Genomic DNA, 25,159 nt, shown 5'->3' with positions numbered 1-25,159 from the left:
TCCCACTGCAGTGGGGAAAGTAGCTGGGGAGGGGGCTAATACTGAGCAGACACAATTGCAGGGAAGGAAAGAGTTTTACAGCAAGCAAAAGATGGACATGGAAGCTGCGAAAACTGCTTATCTTGCCTATTTGAACTAGGGCAGTCCGATTTGCTGCCTAAGACAGAACAAGCAAATGCCCCCGCCCCTCTTGAGCCAAGGTACACAGAATCCAAAGCTGGGAGACAGTGCCACAAGCACCCCTCTCTAGAAGTGAAACACACACACACTATATTAGTAAGTTAAATAACTGAATATTTCATGACCTTTCACGACACTCCAGAATCAGATACCCGAGGGAACTGAACTCACTCTGCCTGATGCCAAGGCCAGCCCTGGTCAGACCTACTGTTGCAATTTGTGGTCTCTCTTTTTAGATATAACCGTGTCTTCAAGTTTCTTTTAACCATCTGAGAATAGGGCCAAAGGTTCAGTTTCCAAATTAACTGCAGGTGGCACTGCTGCTACATTTTTTCCATCTCAAACAGGGTCTCCCTCTCCCCCCAGCTGCACACATTTATAACTATAAGCCCAGTGATTTGAACAAATTTGATTGTGAATTATTATTTGAAGTGGGAACATATTTGATGTGGTTTCAGATAACACTCTCCTCCTGTGTTGCCATCTTAGAAGAGGCATTCTCTCCTGTGGGTGAGGGGGAAAGAGAGGAATCCCTTTCTTAAGATGACATTTGCCACCTGCAAGTTTACGTAAGTATTTTTATATTGAAAACATTTTTTGTGTATCTAAAATTTATTTTATTACCCTGCTCTTCAGCTGAAAAAGATTCTCAGAGTGTCTTACAAAGATCAGTAATAAGACAGCTCCTGCCCTCCAGCTTACAATCTAAAAGACACAACACAAAAGGAAAAAGGATGTGGAGTGAGGAGGAAAAACATAAGCTAACTCTTAGTTACAGAGTTCTTGTAGCAACCAGCTGGAATGGGAAACAGTTCAAGGAGAAGAGGAGGCCCGTTTCATTGGGGACAGCTTTTAAATCAGTTGAAAGATTTTAAGTCAATCAAGAAGGTGAATTGACATGAAAACAATGAGAGAGAGTAGAAATATTTCTTTTCTTTTTAAAAACTTTTCCTTTATTTTCCATATGCTGTATACAGGAAAGTCGCTAATATCCAGTGCAGGCAAGCAATACAATGAACCTACAGAGGTAAATGATGCAACCATGATAATCCAAACATCTAAAGGCAGAAAATACAATAGCAACAAACAGTACTTCACCTCTAGAGTGCACTTGGATAGATTGAGAAAACTTGTCACCGTTAAAATGACTAGACCTGAGAACAAGCCTCAATGAGCATCTCTTTCTGTCGTGATCTTTTAAAGAAAAGTTAGGAACAGGTAAAGCCAAGGCAACAGACTATCATGCTGTTTGGAACATGTTTATAATGTATGTTTGGGATCATCACGGTTCAGTGTCTATATCAGTTCTTGTTGTGGTTGTTAAAGTTAGTACCAGCCCTTCACCAGCAGGCAAATTTAAAATTCAGTATTAAAACCAGTTAAAGCAAATTATAATCACCAGAAGAGTTATAGTTGCATTTCTTAAACGCTGAGGCTGTGAGTTGAAATATTTCTAATATAAAGGCAGGCAGATGGGAGCTGGCTGAGGGCCGACTGAGGTTTGGTGGGGCAATGCTCCACTTCCCCTAATGGACTAGCCACCACTGACACAAATAGGACTAAGATTAGGCTGGGGAAAATGTGTTCTGAATAGGGATGGGGGGGAAATGTGATTCAGTTCACATTTAAAGCCAAATTTATCAAATTTGCACTTTCTGCAACAATATAAGGACCGAAACACAGCCATACTTTGAAATTTGCAATTACACAAATTTTGCGATGCAGTTCTCCAACCAAGCAATGTTTACAAAAATGCATATATTAGGGGAAAGGGTTCACAAAATGTTTATACTGGTGAAAATAACATACAAAAATGCATTATGTTAGGATAAATTGCTTGCAAAAATGTGTACATTGGTCAAAACTGCACACAAAAATGAATTTATTTAGGGAAATTCACACCAAAATGCTGAAGAATTTTCATGAGGATTTTCCGTAAAAAAATTGCTGCGGAAATGTGGAGAACCTAATTTAAGATTAGAAAAATGAGAAACGGAGAGAATTGAAACTGACAGATCTTTCCATCCCTAGTTCTGAACCAGGCAATTGCAAACAGTGGGTTGTATCCAATGCCAGTTCTACTCAGAATAGGCCCATTGGACTTAATGAATATGGCTACCTTAGGGTCATTAATTTCAATGGATCTACTCTGAGCAGGACTAGTATTGGATACAACCCTTTGGAGGCATCGTACTTGGGGGTCAAATGGAAGCTGCTCTTTAGGGAAGGGTCACCCCGCGGCCCTTCAGATGTTGTTGGATACCCAGCTCCCATCAACCCCAGCCAGCATAACCAATGGTCAGGGATGATGGAGTTGTAGTCCAACAACAATTTGGAGGGCCACAGGTTCCCCATCCCTGCTTCAGGAAATATAGTGATAAAATATAGCTAGAGGAGTATAGTGACTCAGGGTGTGTACACCCCCCCCATACATTTAAAGCACATTTCCCCACCACCACTGAAGAATCCTGGGAACTGTAGCTTGTTAAGGGTCCTGGGAATTGTAGAGGGGTAAACTTTGGCTTCCAGGATTCTTTGGGGGAAACAATGTGCTTTAAACATATGGTGTGTAAGCAGCCTCAGCTGTGACACACAAGATCCTTAGTTTAAATCTGACTTGGCCATTCATTCACTAAGGCTGCATACCCTACACATCACCACTGAAAGTATAATTAAAGCACATTAATTCCCCCCCAAGAACCCTGGGAACTGTAGTTCATTAAGGGTGCTGGCAATTGGAGGTCTGTAAGGGGTGAACTATAGTTTCCAGGCCTTAGAACAGCGATGGGGAAACTGTTGCCCTTCAGATGCTGTTGGATTCCAATTTCCTATCAGTCCCAGCTTGCATAGCCTATGTTCAAGGATTATGGGAATTGTAGTTCAACAATATTTGGAGGGCAACAGGGTCCCTACCCCTGGCTTAGGCAAACCCCTTTCTTCCCCTGCCTTTCTTCAGTGTGTGGATTATGCTCACTTCCCTTCCAAGGTTCTTGCTAGGATTACTATGTGAATCCGTGTGAACTGATCACTCTGAAAATACTAAGCAATATTATTTATTTTGTAATTAAGTATTGCATTTATATATCCTGCCTTTCCTCCAAGGAGCTCAAGGTGGCATAGATGTTTCTCCCCCTTCCCTCTATATCATACTCACAACAACCCCATGAGGTAGGTTAGGCTGAGAGAGAGAGAGCGACAGGCCCAAGGTCACCAGTGAGCTTTGTGGCCATGGGGATTTCAACCCTGGTCTCCCACATCATAGTTCGTTCGACACTCTAACAACTTTGCCACACTGTATGGCAGGAAGAATTTCAACCTTTGCAGATTTAGGGGAGGATTTCCCTCCCCAGCACCTACAAAACCTCTGAGCTCCCCTTGGTCATGAGGTGGTAAGGGTGATTACTTTCTTTCTCCCTTGAAAAGTACATAGAGGTGATGGAGGAAGTTGGAAGAGTGACGCTCTTTCCCTTTCCCCCCCTTCAGCTCCATGTATTTTTCAAGGCTCAGGTTAATTCTCCTGGATCTAACTTTTACCAGATTCCTTCTTGCTGCGTACACACCATACGTTTAAAGCTCATGACTTCCCCCAAAGAATCCTAGGGACTGTAGTTTGTTAAGGGTGCTGGGAATTGTAGCTGTTTGAGGGGTAAACTACAGTTCCCAGGATTATTTGGGGGAAGCAATGTGCTTTAAATGTGCTATGGATGTATAGTGTTAGGCAGCCTCTGTCTCGGGGGGGGGGAGGAAGAGGTGATCGGGGTGTTTGTGGTAGAGACTGGAAAAGTAACCAGTGGGGTGGTGCCTACAGCATTTGCTCAACAATCTAAATTTGCCCACAGGCCTCAAAGGGCTGGCAACCCACACCAATGTAATACAATAACTTTTGCTGCTAATGACCCTCTGAAGGTCTAGGGTGTGGACAGTTTGTAAGTTGCTGCAGTTTCATTGCTGAAATCAGTTCCCTGGAGGGGGAAAGCTGTCCTGTCCCACCCCTTCAAAGTCAGTGCAGGCGCTCTCTTGCATCAAGCGGAGCATGAAACAGATGGATGAGTAAGATAAAGTTTCACTTTGCTGATTGTATCTTTTGGTGAAACGGGTGAGCACCTGTTGCAGAAAAAGGCGCACTCTTACACAGAAACAACCAGGAAGTTCCCAGGGTTATTTCTTGCTTAGCTGTTTCCACTTTTATGCACCCATACGTACACTGATGGACAACTCTCCAGAGATGCTGGGGATTGAACCTGGGAACTTTTGCATACAAAACTGGTGCTCTGCCACTGAGCAATGGCCCTTCCTCAACCATTCCAGAGCTTGGAAAAGTTACTTTTTTGAACTACAACTCCCATCAGCCCAATCCAGTGGCCATGCTGGCTGGGGCAGATGGGAGTTGTAGTTCAAAAAAGTAACTTTTCCAAGCTCTGTTACGTAGAAACCCGCCTGATACCAAGTCAGGTCATTGTTCCATCCAGTTCCATATCGCCTGCACCAGGAATGGGGAAACCTGTGACCCTGCAGATGTTGCCAGAACTCCAGATCCCATCAGCCCCAGCCAGCATGGACAATGGTTAGTGACAGGGGTTGACAGCATTGGTGCTCATTCTGCAAACAGCGTGCATGAGAGTGACTGTGATCAGATCATCATGTGCAGGGGTATAGTGGTCTAGAGTCTCAGGGGTGTGTGTTAGAGTCCTTCCTTTTTTGGAAGCCAGGTCACGGCAGGGTCCCTATGTTTCCAATGTCCTATGAGCATGAAAGGAGAGTGTGTCAGCCACTGAGAAGAGACTTCTAACTTGCTTCCTTGTCGTTTCCTGCTGATTGGAGCCAATCAGAGTGAAAGGAGTTTCTATTAGTTCCTACTTCAAAAAGCCAAGTTGTGCAGAGTGAGAATTCAGCAACTACAGAAGAAGAGACAATGAATCCTGATGATAGCATTCCATCTACACCATCAAGCAGTTTGGTAGCAGCAGGAGATAAAACATGTGGACACTGAATTCAGTAATTTGAGCAATATCTCTGAGTGAGAAAGGACAGTCAAGTGGTGGCAGTGATAGAGAAGCAGAAAGCAGTACAGTATTCAAGCCTGGCCAGATTATTGTATAATCTTAGAAGGTTATATAACTTTAGAAAGTGGCGTGGCTGTGATTATTATGAAGGGACTCTGCACTTTTGAATTTACCTCTGGTCAGTGATGGTGGGAGATAGAGTCTAACAGCATCTGGAGAGCCACAGGTACCCATCTCTGATTTAACAGGTGGTAGCAGGTATAGTCCCCTTAGCCATCAAGCTGAACGTCAGGAGGGTGGCTACATTCATCTGTGGGCAAGATGACATGGTTGCCCCCCCCCATATTTGTATTTAGACTGCATCTCTGGATTGCTTATGGCGTTCTGATGAAACACTTGTGGCCCTCCAGATGTTCTTGGGCTACAATCAGCAATGAGGACTAGTGGGGCGGAAGGCAGGGATCCCGACAGTAAGGGAAGCCAGAGCCAATGAGAAGGAGAGCCAACTAATTCTGTTTTTGTTCCCATCTTCCTCCCTGCCAAGTTCTACAAGGGCAAAACTGAGACTGAGGAGGAGGGAGTGCCATAGCGATGGGTTTGTAAGTAAGAAGGCAGGCAGGTGGAGGTTGGCTGAGGTTGGTGGGGCACTGCCCCCTTTGCCCTAATACACAAGCCTCCACTGGCTACAATCCCTGGTCATTGGCTCATCCCTGATGATTGGATGTGCTGTGAGGCTGCTGGGAGTTGTAGTCCAACATATGGAGGGCCACACGTTCGCCATCCCTGTGTTAAATATTCATTGAGATATGGGGCTGAGAACGGTCCCAGCCAGTGTTAAGTCAGGATGCAAACACACAGTATTAGAGTTCTTTGCTGGGCTGTTTTTCAGATGCAGCAGCAGCAGGATCTTTGGTTTGGGGCCAAATACAGCAAGGGGAGAAATGATTTCGCTTTGTAGCGCTTGTGGTTAAGGATTAAAAAGCAATTTGCAGGTGGGGATTCCTGATTTATAAAAGGGTGTAGAAAGATGATGAGATCTTACAATAGTGGATTCTTGGTTGAGATTGGCCTGTTGTTAAAAGGGCTCTCTATGGGTTTTTTTTATGGTCTCTTGGATCCTGAAGAGCCTAGAAAATGAAAACTTCCTCAGAAAGTGGACCCTGTTCCACAAACCAAAGACCCTTTTTTATGCACAACAACCATTCCCATGGTTTCTTGGCCCAGCATACAACCCATATGGCATCCCTACAGCAGGCTTAAGAAGTGGGAATCCATATTTCCCATTTTATTCTGTTCCTATCCAAGAGTAGTGTGGTGTAGTGGTTAAGGTGTTGGACTATGACCTGGGAGACCAGGGTTCAAATCCCCACAGAACCATGAAGCTCACTGGGTGACCTTGGGCCAGTCACTGCCTCTCAGCCTCATGAAAACCCTATTCATAGGTTTGTCATAAGTCGGAATTGACTTGAAGGCAGTACATTTATTTATCCAAGAGAACCCTGGATATCTTGTTCCACAGTATTAAGGGTAATTTAATTGCATAACCACGTGTTGTCCTGCTGGACACACCTCACGCTTCTACTTGCATTCTGTATTCTTTCCTTTCCCATTCTAGGGTGAAACTGCACCTGGCTTCATTCATACAATTGGGAATGGTGTAAATGGTTTGCTAAAAGTAAATAAATAAATAAATAGCAGGCACAGGGCCCCCGCGATCTAGATTGGGACTCTGCCAGGAGGTAAAGAGACTTGAACTCTTTGCCTCTGCTGTGGTGCAGATTCTCGGTCAGCCCCCCTGCCCCCAATTTGCATTGGAAGGAAAGCTTCCATTGCTGCAAATGGGAGCTTTCCTCCAAATGCAAATAGCAAGTCTGGGGGTTTCAAAGGGGATGCAAAGGGTTAACGCTCCTCTATCTCCCTGCCAGGACCCTGATCTGGAGTGGGCCCTAGCACTAGTTTGGCCATGAAATCTAGAGGAAATATCCTCTTCTTTCTGACTGTGAGCATTTGGAGGGCAGAGGCCCGATGTCTTAATATGCCAAAATGTTACCTCTTCAGGGGCCTTGCTCAATCCTTAAAAGACTCAGGGGCACAGGCCTATGACACATATTTGCACAAAATGTGTGTATGGTAACAGTGGCATTTACTGGGGCGAATGGGACACTGCCCCACCAACCTGTTTGCCCTCAGCCAGTCCCTACCTGCTTTCCTTCCTATTTACAAACAGTCCAGGTGTGGGGGCAGCAACGCTGCCTGTCACCGTCGTCTTCCTCCACTTTAGTCTCAGTGTCAGCCTTGCAGTAGAACTCAGCAGGGAGGAGGATGGGGACAAAACGAGAATCAGTTGGCTCTGTGTTTCATTGGCTTTGGCTCCACCAACAGTTGGGCTCCCCGCCTCCTGCCCCACCAGGGATGGGGAACATGTGGCCCTCCAGATGGTGTGGGCCTACAACTCCCATCACCCCTTACCATGCTGGCTGGGGCTGATGGGAGCAGGGTCACAGGTTCCTCATTCCTGGTACAGATGTAGCGGTAGATTTTGCAGCAAACTAAGAAGGTGGGCAGCACACCTAACAGCCTGGCAAGTAATGTAAAAAAGAAAAGGGAAAAAAAGAAATCCTTTTTTGTTTTAAGGAAAGGACAGATCTAGGGCTCTTCAGGAAAAGACCTGGGGCTCTGGGTCCCTAGTACACCCCCTAACAATGCCCCTGTCCTCCCCAATTGTTTTCCTGTGCTGCTATGTAGATAATCTATGCTGATAATCACAAAGCCTACGCCCAACCCACATCACACGGTAGCTGGCGCTTGAAATAAGGTATTTGATCCTGTTTTCATCTGATGTTTCAAAGGCTTGTTCTCCCTCTCTTTCATCCTTTTAGAGGCTGGCTGCCTCACACAGCTTCCTCTCAACACTGGACTGAACAACCATGGCAAATTCCCCTGTACCTGCTTTTAATCAGAGAAGACATAGAGCCTGGCTGGGTGGTCCATCATCAGCATTCAGCTTGAAAGCTCCTGTCTTGCAAGAAGTACAGTTAAAGAGGTACTCATCCAGGTCACAACTCCATCTACTTCATATTATTTTATCCTCCTATGCAAACCTTACTGCCAGTAGTAGGTACTGTTCTGCTGTATCTAGGATCTGTTTTGCTTGATAATGTGTAACATCACTGTGCTATAATCAACATACGTGAAGGACAGAAGGTAACTCATTCGGCAGTCCATGCCTACTTCAAACCCAGCGGGCAGGAAGTTTTAGATCCAGTACCTGATTTACATAAGAACTTGTGGTCCTCAAGAGACTATCACATCTAGACTACAGTTCCAATAATTCTGTATATGAAAATGAAAAAAATGGAAATGGATTGCCTTCAAGTCGATTCCGACTTATGGCGACCCTATGAATAGGGTTTTCATGGTAAGCGGTATTCAGAGGGGGTTTACCATTGCCTTCCTCTGAGGCTGAGAGGCAGTGACTAGCCCAAGGCCACCCAGTGAGCTTCATGGCTGTGTGGTGATTCGAACCCTGGTCTCCCAGGTCATAGTCCAGCACCTTAACCACTACATGCATATAATTATGTGTAAGTGTGCATATATGCAAATTAATCTAAAAACATAATTTACCCAGAAAGGTAGCTGTGTTAACCTGTTACAGGAAAAACTTGAAAGGAGGCTTGTGGCACCTTAAAACCTAACCAATTTACTTTGGCACACACTTTTCATGGATCACAGTTCACTAGGGTCCACAAAAGCATATGCCACAATACATCTGTTAGGCTTTATGATGCCACAAGGGCTATTTGTGTTTTTAAAAAATCTGAAACATTACTAGAGTGATAAATTGGGGCACACTTTTTTTAGTCAACTGAAAGTGTTTGTGGTTTTTAACTGATTCATTGACCTAACGTTGCAGCTTAGCCTCTGGTGTACCCTTGTAATGGTCATGATACTAAATCAGAGTGGCCCTTCAGATGGCCAATGGTCAGGGATCATGGGAGCTGTATGTAACTGACGGGAATCGTAGACAGTCCAGCAAGGCCTGAAGGGCCACAGGTGCCGCATACCTGCATTACAGGACGCTAGCATCTTCTAGAAGCTCCCTGGCTTGTTGATAGCCAGCTCCTCCCCAATAGCACATGTGGGGAGCTTTTGGCCCTGAAAACGTTGCTTAACTACAATGCCCATCATCCCTGGCCATTGGCCATGATTGCTGGGGCTGATGGGAGTTGTAGTCCAGCAACAACTGTCGGGCCAAAGGCTCCCCACATCCACCCTACAGCAGTGCCCCTGTTGTCACAAAGGGCTGTATCCAACATTAGTCCTACTCAGAGTAGACACATTAAAATTAATGGGCAAGACTAAGTTTAGCACACTAATGTCAGTGGATCTACTCTGAATATAATTTAAGTTGTTGGATACAAGCAACCAAAAAAATTATCTTAACTCTTAAAAAAAAAAATCTCCTTCACTCCTTCTCCATCTCTTGTTCTGGCTGTGGTTGTGGCTGTTCCACTCCAGGCCCATAGCGGGGGAAGCTAGGGGCCCTGCCCCCCCCATTTTTTTGTCCCCATTTTTTTCAAAAAGTAAATTAAATTTATTACAGAAAAAAATCGGCCCCCCAACTTTGTTTATGTCTCCCTAAAGTTTGAGGCCGGCTTCCCCCCCCCTTCCGTACAGTGTGAAATAACACACCTGAGCTTCAATCAATCAATCAATCAATCATTTATTATTATGGTAAAAGACCAGCACTATAAAATATTAAAACAATAAAATGATAAAACAACAATATTATACAGAGAAGGAAACAAACAGCAGCCGCATGAGATATGGCACTAATAGTGTTGAATTTCAGTCTAGATGGAAAAGAGAATTGTCGATGAAATTGTTGTATTTGGGTTTTTCTATTCCTGCTATTATGGCATTAGGTTTTACTCAAGCCAAAAAGGCTGTCTCCCTGCGAATCATTGACATTGATTTACAAACTCATTTGAGCTTGGCTGCACTCTATTCTAACTATGGAGATTATGCGAGAAAGTTTATAACAACAAATTATATGAGAAATTTGTCAATTACTAAGTATAGAAAAGCTTTCACGCTTGCTAGACTCAATGTTTTACCCTCTGTGCTTTTAGAAGGTAGATTTAGTAAGGTGCCAGTACAGGAGCGCTCCTGGAAACTGCTGCTCATGTGTTGCTGTATTGTCCTTTTATCGAGACTTCCGATTTGATCTTATTAACCCAATTCTAAAAATCGCAGGGAGGTCTGTTGCATTTTATTTAGAATATTTACTCTCAGGAACCTGCGAGTCACAGTTAATGTGGTAAGATTCTGTGCTTCAGCTGTTAACTGTAGGAGACTGATGACGGCAAATAATAGATAATCTTGGGGGGGCGGCTATTGCACACTGATGTATTTATTCAACACACCCAAGCTTACAGGTTGATTCCCGCCGTGAGAACGCGGCTTTTGGCTATTCACCGCATCAGCGGCGTCTTTAAAAAAAAGAGCGAGCGGCACAGCCTGCTTCACTTCTCCTCATGGCCAGCAGGTGGCGCGATCTCTTCGCCCAGCTTTGCGACCCGTTGGGAAGGAGCCGTAGGGCGCGGGGAGGGCGACGGTGGAAGGGAGAGCACGGGCGGCGCAGGCGCCGTAGGACTGCGGTCGGACCGATCCGGGCTTCCTTTCCCTGTAGCAAGCAAGGCCCTGCGAGGCTCCCAGCGGCGGCGGGGCTGGGTCGTGGCGGGGGGAAGAGTGCGAGCGAAGGGTGGAAAAAAAGGAGAGAGCGACTTCCTCGCCCGGGATCGTAGAGGGCGTCTAGCGCGGGTCTATTTCCTCCTCCCCGCGGTCGCGTCGCCCTCCCGCCGCTTCCGAGGCTGCAGCCTGAGACCAGAAGAGGCGCTTGGAACTCGGGCAGCGCCAACGTTCCAAAAGGAAGCCGGCAGCGCTCGAAATTGGAACGTTCGCGGCAGCTACATTGTTTCCTCTCCCCCCGCCCCCTCCTCGCCTCACCTTCCTCTGCCCCGCCTCGGGTCCCGCCGCTGCCGCCCGTGCGCGTCCCCCCTCCCCTTCATCTCTCTGATCCCACCCCCTTTGTACCGCTCCGGCCCTCGGAGCCTCCGTCGCCGGCGCTGCGGCTCCGAGTCCCCAGGGGCTACCTCCGCCCCATGGAATAGCGCAGCACCTCGCGGAGAGGTCGGAGCCGAAGAACCCGGTGTACCCCCCACACCTCCCCTCTTACGGCCGGCTCGGGCAGCGGAGGCAGAGCGGAGCCCGGAGAGAGGTGAGTAGCCGAGACCCTCCCCCCGTCTCCTAACTGTGCATTTTAAGGAGGTGCTTTTACAGGGATGTAAAGGGGGGGTGTATCCTCCCAGCTTCTTATACAAGCCGTCTGGGGATGCCCGCCCATCCTTTTCCAAGCCTTTCTTCTGGTGCCTTGTAAGTGGGTGGGAACTCTGGGCAGATTCCCCTTAAGAGGCTAGTCCCTGGGGAGGAAGAGAGGGGGGCTGCATCGTACCCAACAAGGACTCACGCTGCCGACCAAAGGCTTCCTAAGAGACCCTCGAGTCAGGCTGTCGGGTTAGACGAAGACCAGCCCGCCACCCGCAGCCTGCACGCTAAGAGGAAATGAGGCTAGCTGGCTTGCCGTGCCGCCTCTGAGAGCTTTGCTCTCACTTTTGCTAGGCCTGTCACTTCCCTTCTGCCCGTTTCTTCCGTGTGTGTGCGTGTTTGTGAAAAACAAATACGTGCGGAGGGGAAGGAGAGATCAGGTGTGTGGCTCCATCACTCCTGATGTTCAAAGATTCCTTTTGATGGGCATCTATATGTGTGTGTGGCTTGAATGTGGATGGACTAATTTCCTCTTACCTGATGCAGAAGGTAACTAGAAGGTGGGGACGGCCATAGGCTATAGTAAATCATGCCTTAAAAAGTGGCCGTGTCTTCCCTTGGTAGCTCTTCATGCTCCGGTGTAGAAGGTGAGAACCGTTGCCTTGCACATTTGCAATCTGGAAAAGCTGTCAATAAATTGTTGAGTGTTCCCCCCCTTCCTTCCTTAGAATAAATGAAACTTCCCTCAAGTGGTTCCAGGTGATTGGCGTGCTTTAAGATAATGTTTCCTGCAGCAGTTTCTGAGAGAGGGAGAGAGACCCATCAAACCCAGGACCACACGTGAAACAGGGTCCCCCGTTGTCCTCCCCCCCCTGGTTTTCTGCCCACATCTTTCAGGCTGTCCCTCCCCCCATGTGGATGATTGTGCACAGAGCTCGCTCTTAACTCAAGCACTTGGGATTCTTGATGAAGTTTTAATGGGTGGGGGGAAGAAGCAGAAATGGAAGTGGTGGAGTGTGTGTGTGGAATCAGAGGCTGCTAGAATGAGTGGCTGGCTGGCAATCCATACTAGCTTTGTATGTCTGGTTGGCGGCTGCGGCTGTCACCTACCACAGTGCGGGCGGACAGTGGCGCTGCAACAGTGTGCTTGCCAGCCGAACCCTTTCCAGATTCACATTGCAGATAAGACAACAAAGCTATTGATGGCGACTTGACAGGCTGTTTTCTTTCTAACCCCTCACCCCCCCTCCATGCCACAATGAGGAAGTCATATTGTTGCAAAGTGGCTCATTGGGCAAGTGGTGGATGGATCCTCTGTGCTGTGTTGGTCTCCCTCCGGCTCCTCACAGCAGCCATTGTCACATGAGGCAGCAACATTTGATGGGCTAAAGGGGCTTAAACGGCTCAGGGATACTGGCGCTTATTGTTACAACTGCCAGTTTAAAGATCTGGCAACAACTGATTAAAGCCGCCACGGTTAGAGCATCCACAGGAGTGCTCTCGGGAGCCGGACTCTCAGGATTAATGTCTGGCTGCGCATGAAGAGTGCAGCTCTTCTCACATACAAGTTTGCCATTCGGGAGTTGTTTATGACTGGAGATCAAAAAGGGCATGTTGGAATTAAAATAACAACTGTTGGAGGCAAGGGGGATCTTGTCCCATCTGGGTCTGTGTTGCCGTAGGCAGGAGGTCAGATTAGATGCTTCAGGATGCAGTTTGGCAGATTCCGTAGAGATCAGGAAGGAGAGTTTATTTATTTCATTGCACTTTAACTAATATACAGCGATTTATGAATATTGCCTGTGGAGAAGCAGCGTGTTCTTATCTGCCCTTCCCTGGTAGAGTTCAAAATGGCATAGGTAGAAATGTAAAAATTCTGGAAATCTTGATGTCATGATAAACCCTGTTCCCCTTCCCAGGTGGAGGGGAAACAGACGTTTTAGGAAGAATTGAAATATATACAATGCTTTCTCATCAAACCTAAGCTTATTTACTGCTTTAATTACTGAAAAGGCATCCTTTGTAGCTTAGCATATACAAGCGTACTCTCTGGGGTATGTATGAAATTTACGGAGCAAAGGCAAGTTTACTCAGAAGCGGGGATGGAAAGATCTGGCAGTTTTGCTTTTCTCTCTCTCCTTTTCCAATCAGAAATTCAGTTCTCCACAGTTCTGTAGCAATTTGCAAACTTTCTTTTTTTTAAAAAAATCCTCATGAAAATTCTTCAGCACTTTAGTGCAGATTTCTCCTAATAAACACGTTTTTGTATGCAGTTTTGACTAATGTACACACATTTTTGCAAGAAATTTCTCCTAATATAACACATTTGTATGTTAATTTTCAGTAAGATATTCATTTTTATGTACATTCCCCCAGTTATATGCATTTTTGTAAATGTTGTTTGGTTGGAGAACTGCATCGCAAAATTCAGATAAATTTGGATGGCTGTTTTTTGGTTCCCATCTTGTTTTGGAAAGTGCAAATTTGATAGGTTCCCTTTAAACGTAAACTGAATTGAATTTCTCCCCTGTCCAACTCAGAAGTAATACTTGTTCTGTTCAGGGGTTCTTTCTTCCAGGTAAGAACATGTTGGACTGCAGTCTCAAAAGTTTGTTTTAACACTATTATTCGTAATAGAATTTCATGTTAAATTTACATGCCTGGATAGGCTTATTGAAACAAAAAAGTTCTTAGCAGGTGCCAAAAAACACTGTGATGGCATCAGCTGGCAGAACCACCCTAACAAATCCCTCTGCTTGATCAGACCAGCAACCCAACTGGACCAGCGCTTGGTTTGTTTCCTGTAGACAGCTATCTCTAGCTGTCTTCCCTAATGGTGGCAGACTTGTTAAAATTATTAAAATAGTATTTATATCAAAAACCACATGTAAATCAGGAAGTAGACTTAAAAACACATCAGCAGATACTGCAGCTTCCTATGTTCCTGTAAGAGCTGTCAACCCAAACCCAAATACCTGTTAAAGTGAATGGTCTTGGCTGTATGGCAAAAGGCAGGCAACAGTGGAGCCATCTAGATCTTCCCCTGGGAGGTGATGACATAATTTAGAAGCCACTGCAGAAAAGACCCTATCAGGGTGGTGGTGGTAGAATGCCTTGTTGTGTTATTTTTTAAAATGGAATGTGAATATTGCAAAAATAATACAATGAGGAGGCAGCATTACCAAAGTTTTCTAGTGGTTCTTACTTTGCTCTCAATGAGTATGTGTCTTTTTAAATCAGAGCTGTGGAAAGTCCCAACAGCCCCAGCCAGTATGATCAATGATCAGTAATTATGGGAGCTGGAGTCCAGCAATATCTGGAAGACTGCAGATTCCCCAAGGGAAGGGACAGCTAAGTGGTATAACTTCTGCCTTGCATTGAGAAGGTTCCAGGTTCAATTCCTGGCATCTCCGGGGGAGGGAGGGGAAAAGACAGAGATCCTTACTTGAAACCCTGTAGAGCCACTGCCAGTCAGCGTAGACAATACTGAGCTAGATGGACTGTTGGTCTGACTCGGTGTAAGGCAGCTTCCTATGTTTCCACCCATTTTAAATCTAAAATACAAAATTCAAGATTGCTGTCCTGGACACTGAATTTGAAGCATGTTTCTGTACTTTCCATCAATTTAACAAGTCTTCCACCATTATGGAAAACTACTAGAGATTAGTAATGTGCCGGGGGGGGGGAGTAAAAATTTGGAAAAAAATGTTTCCCCCCCATTTTTTGAAGCCTTTTAGTTTTTTTCTGAAAAATTGAAAAAATGAAGAAAAAATGGATTATGGAATGTTTTGTTTTAGCATGATGAATAAAATGTTTCACTGAAACTTGCTCCCCCCCCATCTCAGTTCTTTTTATGGGAATGGATGCTTTATGTATGCTTGAAACTGTGGAGGACTAGTGGAAACATAAATAATTTTCTTTTGTTATTAATGCTGATGGTTTCTTCTGTTTTTTTAAATTGTTTTTTTGCCTGTTCCTCATAAACCGGCAAAACAAAAGAGGTTCCTTACAGTTCAGGTGTTCCTTACAGTTCAGGATCTTGTAGATCCATTTGTTACAAAAAAGTAAAAAATTAAAAAGTACAATTTGTAATAATTGTTTGAATAAAATGTACTTTTAATATACCAAATGTGATAATTTTATGCCAAACCAACTTGCACATAATTACATTTGATGTTCCTGAAGTAACAAAGTGACTTCAATCTGTTAAAAATGCTATTACATTTTTTTCTGAAAATGGGAAAAAATGGGTTTTTTTCCATGGCTTCAAAATTTCTGGGAATTTTACATCTCTACTAGAGCTATCTGTCTATGGAAACACTTTCTGCTGTTGTTACTGAGGGTTGCTTTGTGGATTGTATTCTTCTGAATTGCCTGTGTTTTTGTGTAGTGTATTTTGTAAAGATGTGTTTTTGTTATAATAAATTTTGACTTAGGTGTTGATGCTTATGCTTTTAAATAGGTTGCAGGTCTCCTGGAGACTCCGTGCGTAACAAGCCACTATCAAGTTCAATAAATAAACAAACAAACCACATTGGTAACTGACAAAATAAATAAAAACATTACAAATGAAAATACAACGTCACTCAACGGGGGAATTTTGTTTTCGAAAAAGAAGACGCTTTGATAGTTCCTCTTAACCAGTCAAGTATCACATTCTATTTTAAAGTCATACTTATATTTATATTTTATTGTATATTTAAAATGTTTTATAGACCGTTTTCTTTTATCTGATGATTTGTTTTATTGGGGCTGTGACCATATAATAAATTGATTGATTGTGTCACATTCCAATTCGGGGCCTGCAAAAGAAGACTGCCCAAACATGGCGTAGCGGCCAGTGGCTTCCAACATGTCAAAACGAGCATGTGTATGTAATTTTGTGGCTAGGTTCCTGCCACTAAAAATTACAACTAGTATTTCCATAATTAAGAAGCAGACATAGATGCATTGAAAAACATCCCTGAACTTCAGTGGCCTTGCATGTTAGTGAAACCCCACCGCATGCCAGCCACAGGGGCAGGCATTTCCAGTCCAGAAGCTAATAAATGTCTTAATCCAGCCTTTGCCAGTCTGATGTCCTCTGGATGTTTTGGATTACAGCTCCCATCAGCCCCAGCCAGCGCAGTCATCTGGAAGGCATCATGTTGGTGAAGGCTGGATTAAGAAGGGCCATCGCTCAGTGGTAGAGCATCTGCTTTGCTTGCAGAAGGTCCCAGGTTCAATCTTCGGCATCTCCTGGTAGGGCTGGGAGAGTTCCCTTGTCTGAAACCCTGGAGAGCCGCTGCCAGTGCTGAGCTACATGGACCAATAGTTTAGCTCAGTATAAGACAACTTCCTATGTTTGTAAATGGCTCGACGCTGGGGCCCATCAACACCCTGCCACCCCCTCTGCAATCTAGTTCAATTCAAACGAGGCAAGATAAGCCTTTTGCAAACAGCTCTGAGATGGAAATACGTGGCAAGATCTGATTGCTGGAGTTTTCTCGACTTTGCTCTCTTATGAAGTCAGCGTTCTTCTGCAACGGTATAAGAGCTTTGAGTCAACGTTTCGATAGAGGCTAGAAAAACAGCTGTCGGCACTTCATGCTTTTCTCTTTCTGCCATTACATTTTTATCCCTGCTTTCCTTCTGGAGCTTCATCATTTTTCCTTCCCCTCAGTTCACACTCCTGTTTTTATTCTCACAACAACCCTGTGAAGTAGGCTAAGCTGAGAAAACGTAATTTGACTCACCATCATCCAAGGAGCTCCATAAGTGAGCGGAGACTTCAGCCAGTGTGGTGTAACGGTTATGTTGTTGGACTATGACTTGGGAGTCCCAGGTTCAATTCCCCATTCAGCCATAAACTTCACTGGGTGACCTCGGGCCAGTCATGCCTAGCCCTCACAGGGTCCCTGCGAGGATAAACTGAGAAGGCGAGAGAACTATGTTGGGCTCGTTGGAGAAAATGAAATAGAAGTAAAAACCTAATGGCAGAATTCAGTTTTGCACACACAAATGTCTGCTCATGGTTACAAGTTTTCTGTTGAGTAAGTGCTATGTGCATTTTGTTAACTAGAATAAATAATATATCACTGAATGAGGAATGCTTGCAGAAGGCAGTGGGCACAGTGACTCACAAGCCCGCTGGCAGGATTGCTGTGTTTGAACACTCTCATTGGGTGAATTCCTTGGGCAATAACTGGAAAGTGTAACAGCTGTTCTTGCCCTTGACATGGCACTGTTGTCAGCCCACACTGGGGACGCTTCTGGACTCTCCAGTTGCTTTTTGTATTCTGACACTGCAGCGGAGTTATTACATCATCATCACATCATTTATTACCCGCCCTTCACCCAAAGGTCTCAGGACAGGTTACAACAGTGTTAAAATGCGACATTATAAACAACCTAAAATCCCAAAATAGGTGGGTCCTAAAAATGCTTGTCTCAGCTGTCAAGAGGCCAGGGTAAAGAGGTGCATCTTCAGTATTAGCCTATAACTGTACAGAGAAGTTGGGAAGCTGATAGGGTGTGCTTGGCTTTTTTTCATTCAGTATGGCAGAGGTTCCCAAACTGTGGTCTATGAGCTTCATTCAGGGGGTCCGCAGCATAAATATTAAATGTTCATACTGATTTCTTAATTGTATTTTTATTGGTTCTTTTGTTTCTTGCATTCTGTTGTATTACAATTTAAATTCTATGGACTGCAAATGATAATACTATAAAATACAATACAAGAAATAAAAGAAGGAATTGAAATACAATTAAAAACCATATGGCATCTAGCACAGTGCATTACAATGGCTAAAACAGACCAAAAAAATCATCGAGTGATCTGCCGGGACTCTCAGCAATTTTCTGGTGGTCTGTGGGGAAAAAGGTTTGGGAACCACAGCAATATGGTGTTCAGATACACCCGGAGAAGCTTTTTCTGATCCATATCACTAAACTCAATGAGTTGTGGCCTTATTGGGAAAAAAACCTATCTAACTCTCCTCTCCATGCGCAAGTCCTGATTCAGTTCCTCAGTTGCAAGCTCAACCAGTGGATGTGGCTTGACAGAGGAGAGGTGAGGAACCTTTGGCCCTGTTGCTGGACTACTGCTCCCATTACCCCTGACTGTTACCCTGAGCATCATTTAAGGAGCACTACAAAGCCTCAGCTTATATGAGGGATGGGGAACCTGGTGCCCTCCAGATGTTGCTAGACTCAAGCTCCCATCTTTCCTGCCTATTGTCCATATTGGTTGGGGGCTGGTGGGAGTTGGAGTCCAACAACCTCTGGAAGGCTTCCAGTTCCCCATCCCTGCTCTTGAGAGCTAACTCTAACTTCTTTGCTTTCTTAGTTGGCAATTGTGTGCTGGGATGTTAAACCTGATCGGGAATAGAAATTTCATACTACCCTGAACATGCCTGATCGGAAGCTAAGCAGGGCCAGGCCTAGTTAGTACTTGGATGGGAGATCACCTGGGAATACCGGGTGCTGCAGGCTTAAGCAGCCTTTCCCAACCAGTGTGCCTCCAGATGTTGTTGGACCACAACTCCCATCAGCCTCAGCCAGCATTGCCAATGGTCAGGAAAGATGGGAGTTGTGGTACAACAACATCTGGAGGCACACTGGTTGGGAAAGGCTGGCTTAGAGGAAGGCAATGATAAACCACCTCTGAATACCTCTTACCATGAAAACCCTATGAATATATCCAAAAAAGATTCATAGGGTTGCCATAAGTCGTAATCGACTTGAAGGCATATAACAACAAGCAGCAATCCTTGCATTACAGACCCCAAGTGAATTTGGTTCTATGCAGTGTATTTAATTAACTCTCTTCACTTGGATGGTGTGCTTCCTTGTCTAACTATGAGATAACAGGGCACTTTGCTGTGGTCTGAGATTCTCTCTGTGTGAGCCAGGGATGGGGAGGCTGTGGCCTTTTGGATGTTACTGGATCCCAAATCCCATCAGCCAGTGTGGACAATAGTCAGGGCTGATGGGAGTTGTAGTTTAATAACTTCTGGAGGGCCTCTGCTTCTATTATGCTCGTGTGGCTGCTTTATGATGTCATGACCCCTTGCCTAGCTAAGAGTACATTAGTGTGGGCCATCTCTCTCTCTCTCTCCCCCCACATGCGCACCTAATGGTATTCCTGAGATGAAGCTAGTGGTCTGTAATTTGCTGTGGCTGTGTGCTGTAATTATTCTACATGTAATCAAGGCTCAATAAAGCACATCACTAGTAGCAAAATCAAGCAGGCTATCTGCAGCTAGGCAACCACTGGGCAATTTCAGTTAAAACAGCACTTTAGTGCTTCGCACTTGGGGTGTTTGTTTTATGCTGTTGGTGGAAAGGTTTTTGTCTGTGCCCTGCTGAGTTATTGGAGGAGACAGGGCTTTGTTCTCTGTTTGGATTGCCAGGATCCAAATTAACAGAGACCATTACACCCTGTTCCTGGCTTGGAGCAAGCTAATTGTTTTGGCTGGTGTGGGTAGCTGAATCCTGACTTAGATGTGTACATGACAAGGCTTCAGTGTGCCCACTACTGTACGGTAACACTCTCATCTCCCATGGTGATGATTTCCCATTTTTACTTCTTGCATTTCATATTGACAATCGGCTTCCTATATGCTTTTGCCACAAAGAAGGGAGTACAGAACAATGCTGTGTTTATTGTAGCCCTGTGATGGGGAACCTCTTGCCCATGGGCTTAATTAGGCCTGACAGGTTTCCTTATTTGGCTCATGGGGCCGTTTGACCAAGCTAAGTTCACCTGGCCTACAATAACATCAGGTGTGGGGCAGGTAAAGACGTGTCTCCCTGCTGAAAGCAGGGTTTGCAGGTACTGACAGTCAGCCAAATGGCAACACCTGCAGAGATGTGTGCCATTGCAAGCACTGCTGTGATCATTGGCACTTGAGAAGTAGATGTTGATCAGCTGATGGTTGGTGCTTGTAATGCGCTGTTGTACCTTTGCAAGTGCAAAGTGCCTTTGTCTGCATGCTTTGATTTCAAACCATGTGGGCTAATGAGAACACTTCATCTGATGTTAGGTGGGCAACAGGTGGGCAGGGCCTCCCACTTGTCAAAATGGCCCATGGGGTTTGTAGGACTGAAACATGTGGCCTGCCAACAGGAAACTGTTGCTCACCCCTGCAATAGCCAGCTAGTATTGTCCAAGAGAACAGACATGCTTCATACTCCAGAAATCTCCATACACAATTTTTTTTTTGCCCACATTTGATGTGGAAACCATACGGTGAGTGGGCCCATCTGAACCAGCACTGTGTTTCCAATCGTGGACAGGTATCTCTAGCTGTTTTCCATTATGATGAAAGACTTGTTTTATGATGGCAAAGATGGTGAGAATTTTAGACTGCATTTAGTTGATTTAGTATTAGTATTTGTTTTGCATTTTAGTTATTTGGGGGGTGTTTATCATGGTTGTTTGCAGGGATTTTTTATGATTTTATTTACTTTATTTTATTTTAATGTTTTGCCCCACTTTTTATATCAAATATTCAAAGTGGCTAACACTGTTCAGTTACATTTACAGATCGTGCCTTCAGCTATGCTGCATGGTAGATATAAAAAGCTTCGAGCTTCCCAACGGATCTGTATCTGTAATGTAAAACAGGTGGAAAACATAACCCACTATATACTGAAATGTCCTTTATATGATGGCCCAAGGGAAAAATTCCTGGGAAATACCTTGCCTAGCTTAACAACCTATTCTGAACATAAGGTTATTTGCTTTCTTTTAGAAGATGCTTATCCATACATAACATAGAACAGTACTATTTGCTCTAGCTGAAAGGAAGCTCCGAGAAGAAAGAGTTAGCGAAATGTGACAGGTTGTGGTTAAGAGTTTTAAGAGTGTTTCCATTTTTAGTTTGTTGGATTTTGTTGTATTGTGTTAAATGTTAAAATTACTTTGGATTTTAATTTTGTTATTATAACATATTATAACATTTATTTTTATTCCGTTGTACTCAATGGAGCACATTTTAATATTGTCAAGGTCGATGGCTAGTACAATAACATTATTCTTCATAACTGGGGCTGTCACTTGATTCAAGAAAGCTTAGCCGATCAGTTGGTTAAACAGATAAAATATGCATAAAGGTACATAAGTTGATGCTACTGAAGAGAAAAAAGCATCCATTATACCAGGGAGGGGGAACCTGTGGCCCTCCAGATGTTATTGGGCTACAATTCCTAACATTCCTGATGGTTGCATTTCCTGGCTGAGAAGATCAACATCTGGATGGCCACAGGTTCTCCATCTCTGCTGTGTATGAATAGTGTACTCATTCTCCAAGCTGGATCCTTTTGCAGCCAAAATGGCACCATCCATGATACCTCCTCAGGAGACTTGGGGGAGCTTTCAGGTTTACAAAAGTACAAATTCTTTTTAAGGAAAAAAAAACTTCTAAGGGTGGGGATAAAAAACACTGAACAGCCCAATGAGGCTTGAGCATAGGGACAATAGCAGAAAGCTGGGGAGGAGTAGATTGGATTGGATTGGGACAGGGCATGGCTGGCATGAATTCTGAGTCGGAGCACTTCGCGCTGCAACATCGTGTTGCAGTTTCCACTTGTACTGTGTTAGTTTTTAGATAAGGCGCACACATTTCAGTAGGGAACCATCTTAGAAGAGGCACTGCTGTGTGCGTGAGAGAATATATTTATCTATGATAATATAATGCCCATCATCCACAGTTATTGTAACTTCTGTCCTTTTTTAAATCCGCAGATTAATCAGGACACTTTTTTTAGTTGATTACAGCTTTTTAGCAGATCAGAGTAACTGATTAGCCGATTAAGCACTGCAGCACGAAATTAAACTTGGTTTATCATTGGAAGGAAAACAGTGGGGAAGTGTGGTATCTACAACAGTAGGGATGCTTTGCACTGGTATTCTTGGCAGGAAACCTGTTGTAATGTCATGGTAGAGCACCTTTCTCAGATTTGAAAGTCTAGGGGTGCATTTATAAGAACAAGGGGAAGAAGTGCAGGGTCGTTCTGTAGAATCTATTCAAGAGCATTTTATTCATGCCTGGATTTGTTTGTTAAATATATATGCTGCAAGCCTTCAGGGCACGAGTGCTCCTAGGATACCCGACAATGAAAGATGAAAACAATACAATCCATCAGCAAGAAAACATAAGAACAAGAGAGACTGTAACTCAGTGACAGAGCACATGCTTTGCATGCAGAAGGTCCCAGGAATTAATCCCAGGCACCTCTAGTTACCAAAGGAATAGAGGATGAGAGAAATCCCTACTTGAGACCCTAGAGTGCTGCTGCCAGTCAGAGTAGACAATCTTGGGCTAGGTAGACAAACAGTGTGAACCTGGCATAAAGCGGCTTCGTATATTCCTAACAAGATAAACAGCAGACAAGAGACAAATTTCCAGAGTGGTCTAAAGCAGCCTTCCCCAACCTATCGCCCTCCTGATGTTTTGGACTCTAACTCCCATCATGATTGACCGTTGGTTGTGCTGGCTGGGGCTGATGGGAGCTGGTGCCCTCCACATATTGTTGTGGAAGATGGGCCTAGAGGGTTTTTTAAAGTCTGGATGAATGAAAAGGTCTTCACTTGGCACGTGGGAGCCAAGTGAGTTCTTCCCAGGGAGACAGTAAATGCAGGGCACCAGAACCAAAAAGGCCCTGACCCCAGAAGATGGCGGCACTGATGCACCATTACCACAATTATTAGAGTGGGCTAGAATGGGAGAAATCTTGCTCTTGTGTATTTATAACAGTATTACTAAAATATAAACTAATTTAAAAGAAAAGCATGGTGGTGTACAATAAAATAATTAAATTATAAAATCATAAAATGCAGAACAAATGACCAACACTGAATCCAATTAATTCTTTAAAAATGCCTGGTGATACAGAAACATTTTCAGCAGATGGCGAAATATCAGAATTGTAGGCGCCTGTCTGATTTCAATGGGAACAGTGTTCCAAGGTAATGGTGCCACTGCGCTGAAAGTCTTGGTTTTCATAGGAACTATACGAATATGCAGTTCTTCACATGCTTTGTCCAAAAGTACATTCACTCTTTTTTGGAGAATCAAGTCCGGGAGAATATGTCAAATTTTTTGCTCTACTTCCTGTTTAGAAAGCAAGCAAGCTTTTCGAGATGGAAAAGGCCGTAGCTCATTGGTAGAGCAACTCCTTTGCATGCAGAAGGTCCCAGGTTAAATCCCTGACATCTCCATATAGGATTGAGAGACCCGTTATCTGAAACCCTACATAGCTGCTGCCAGCACTGAGCTCAATGGACCACTGAAGTGATCTGGAAAACAATTTCATATGTTGCTATGATTCCAAGGACCAACTCTGCTAAACGTTCTTGAGAACCAACATTTCAAGGGTATGGGATGTATAGTCTCTTGCAAGAGGAAACACTTACCTTTGCTGGGAGAACAGGAGATGCATAAAATCCTGCGAAGCCATTTAGAGCTTATTTTAATTTCATTTATTAAAAAGGATCTTTGTCCCACCTTTCTATATAAAATACCAAGTCGTCTCATCTAATTGAAACAGTGAAGCATCATGGAGCTCATTTAATAAATGTTTTAAATTCACACTAACACATTTAAAATTGTGTTCAGAACAGTGACGTACTGATGAAAAATCGGCCAACGAAGGGCTATAGCCCAGAGATTAAGCTTCTCTTTAGCATGCAGAAGTTCCAGCGTCAATCCCTGGCATCTCCAGGTAGGAGTGGGACATCCCTGCTTGAAACCCTGGAGAGCTGCTGCCAGTCAGTGTAGACAATACTGAGCTAGGTAGATCAGTGGTCAGACTCAGTACAAGGCAGCTTTCTGTGCTCATGTGAGTGCAGCGAATTAGTCGGGAAGGGCCATAGCTCAGTGGCAGAGCATTTACTTTGCATGTAGGAGGTCCCAGATTCAATCTGGCATCTCCAAGGAGGATTGGGAGTGTCCCTTGCTTTGGAAAACCCTGGAGAGCAGCTGCCGGTCAGTACAGACAGTACTGAGCTAGTGGGACCAAGGGTCTAAAGTAGCTTCTTAATATTCCCATTGCAGCAAGCATATAATAAATATCCATCACAGCAGGTATTTGCCACCCTGGGCTCCTACTGGGAGGAAGAGCGGGATATAAATCTCATAAATAAATAAAATAAATGAATAATACTTGGCCATTACATAGCCATTTCCCCTAAAGCCTTCTTGAAATAGAAGGATTTTTGCTGCTGGAAGCCAAAGGACAAGAAAGACTGTCTGCCATCTTGGGGAAGATACAGTAATTCCATAGGAAGCTGTCTTATACTGAGTCAGACTGTTGGTCCATTTTGCTTAGTATTGTCTACACAGACTGGCAGCGGCTCTCCAGGATTTCAGACAGGAGTCTTTCCCAGCCCTACCTGGAGATGCAGGAGGCTGAACCTGGGACCTTCTGCATGCAAGGCAGAGGCTCTACCGATAGAGCCACAGCCTTTCTTTTACTGGCCTGATGCTTAATGCTCTACAGCGCCACTCTGGAGATGTGAGGAATTGAACCACAGCCTTTCTGCTTGCAAAGCATGTGCTCTGCCACTGAGCTGTGGGCCCCTTGAGAGCCTGAGGGCGATCCATGGAAAAGTTCCTCCTATGCGCAAGCTACCTGTTTAGAAGGTAAACTGAACTGTGAGGGTC

General features: G+C 44.4%; 1 protein-coding gene across 4 annotated transcripts in view; it reads left to right on the top strand.

Annotated features, from left to right (window-relative positions):
- The first annotated feature begins 637 nt into the window (after positions 1-637).
- Positions 638-25,159, top strand: part of CSK (C-terminal Src kinase) — a 113,990-nt gene continuing 89,468 nt past the window's right edge. Inside the window, exons 1-2 of one of the 4 annotated variants that reach the window (XM_061595276.1) lie at positions 638-749; positions 8,063-8,226. The gene's annotated coding sequence lies outside the window, so the exon portion shown is untranslated. Of the gene's footprint in view, positions 750-8,062; positions 8,227-11,264; positions 11,464-12,136; positions 12,158-25,159 lie in introns of those variants that run through there. The other 3 variants (XM_061595280.1, XM_061595279.1, XM_061595277.1) reach the window with 3 other exon arrangements.

This window comes from Rhineura floridana, chromosome 14 (genome assembly GCF_030035675.1).
Source record: "Rhineura floridana isolate rRhiFlo1 chromosome 14, rRhiFlo1.hap2, whole genome shotgun sequence".
NCBI classification, from domain to species: domain Eukaryota; kingdom Metazoa; phylum Chordata; class Lepidosauria; order Squamata; family Rhineuridae; genus Rhineura; species Rhineura floridana.
Note: the sequence above shows the minus strand (reverse complement) of the source record. Positions and strands in the feature narration are given on the sequence as shown.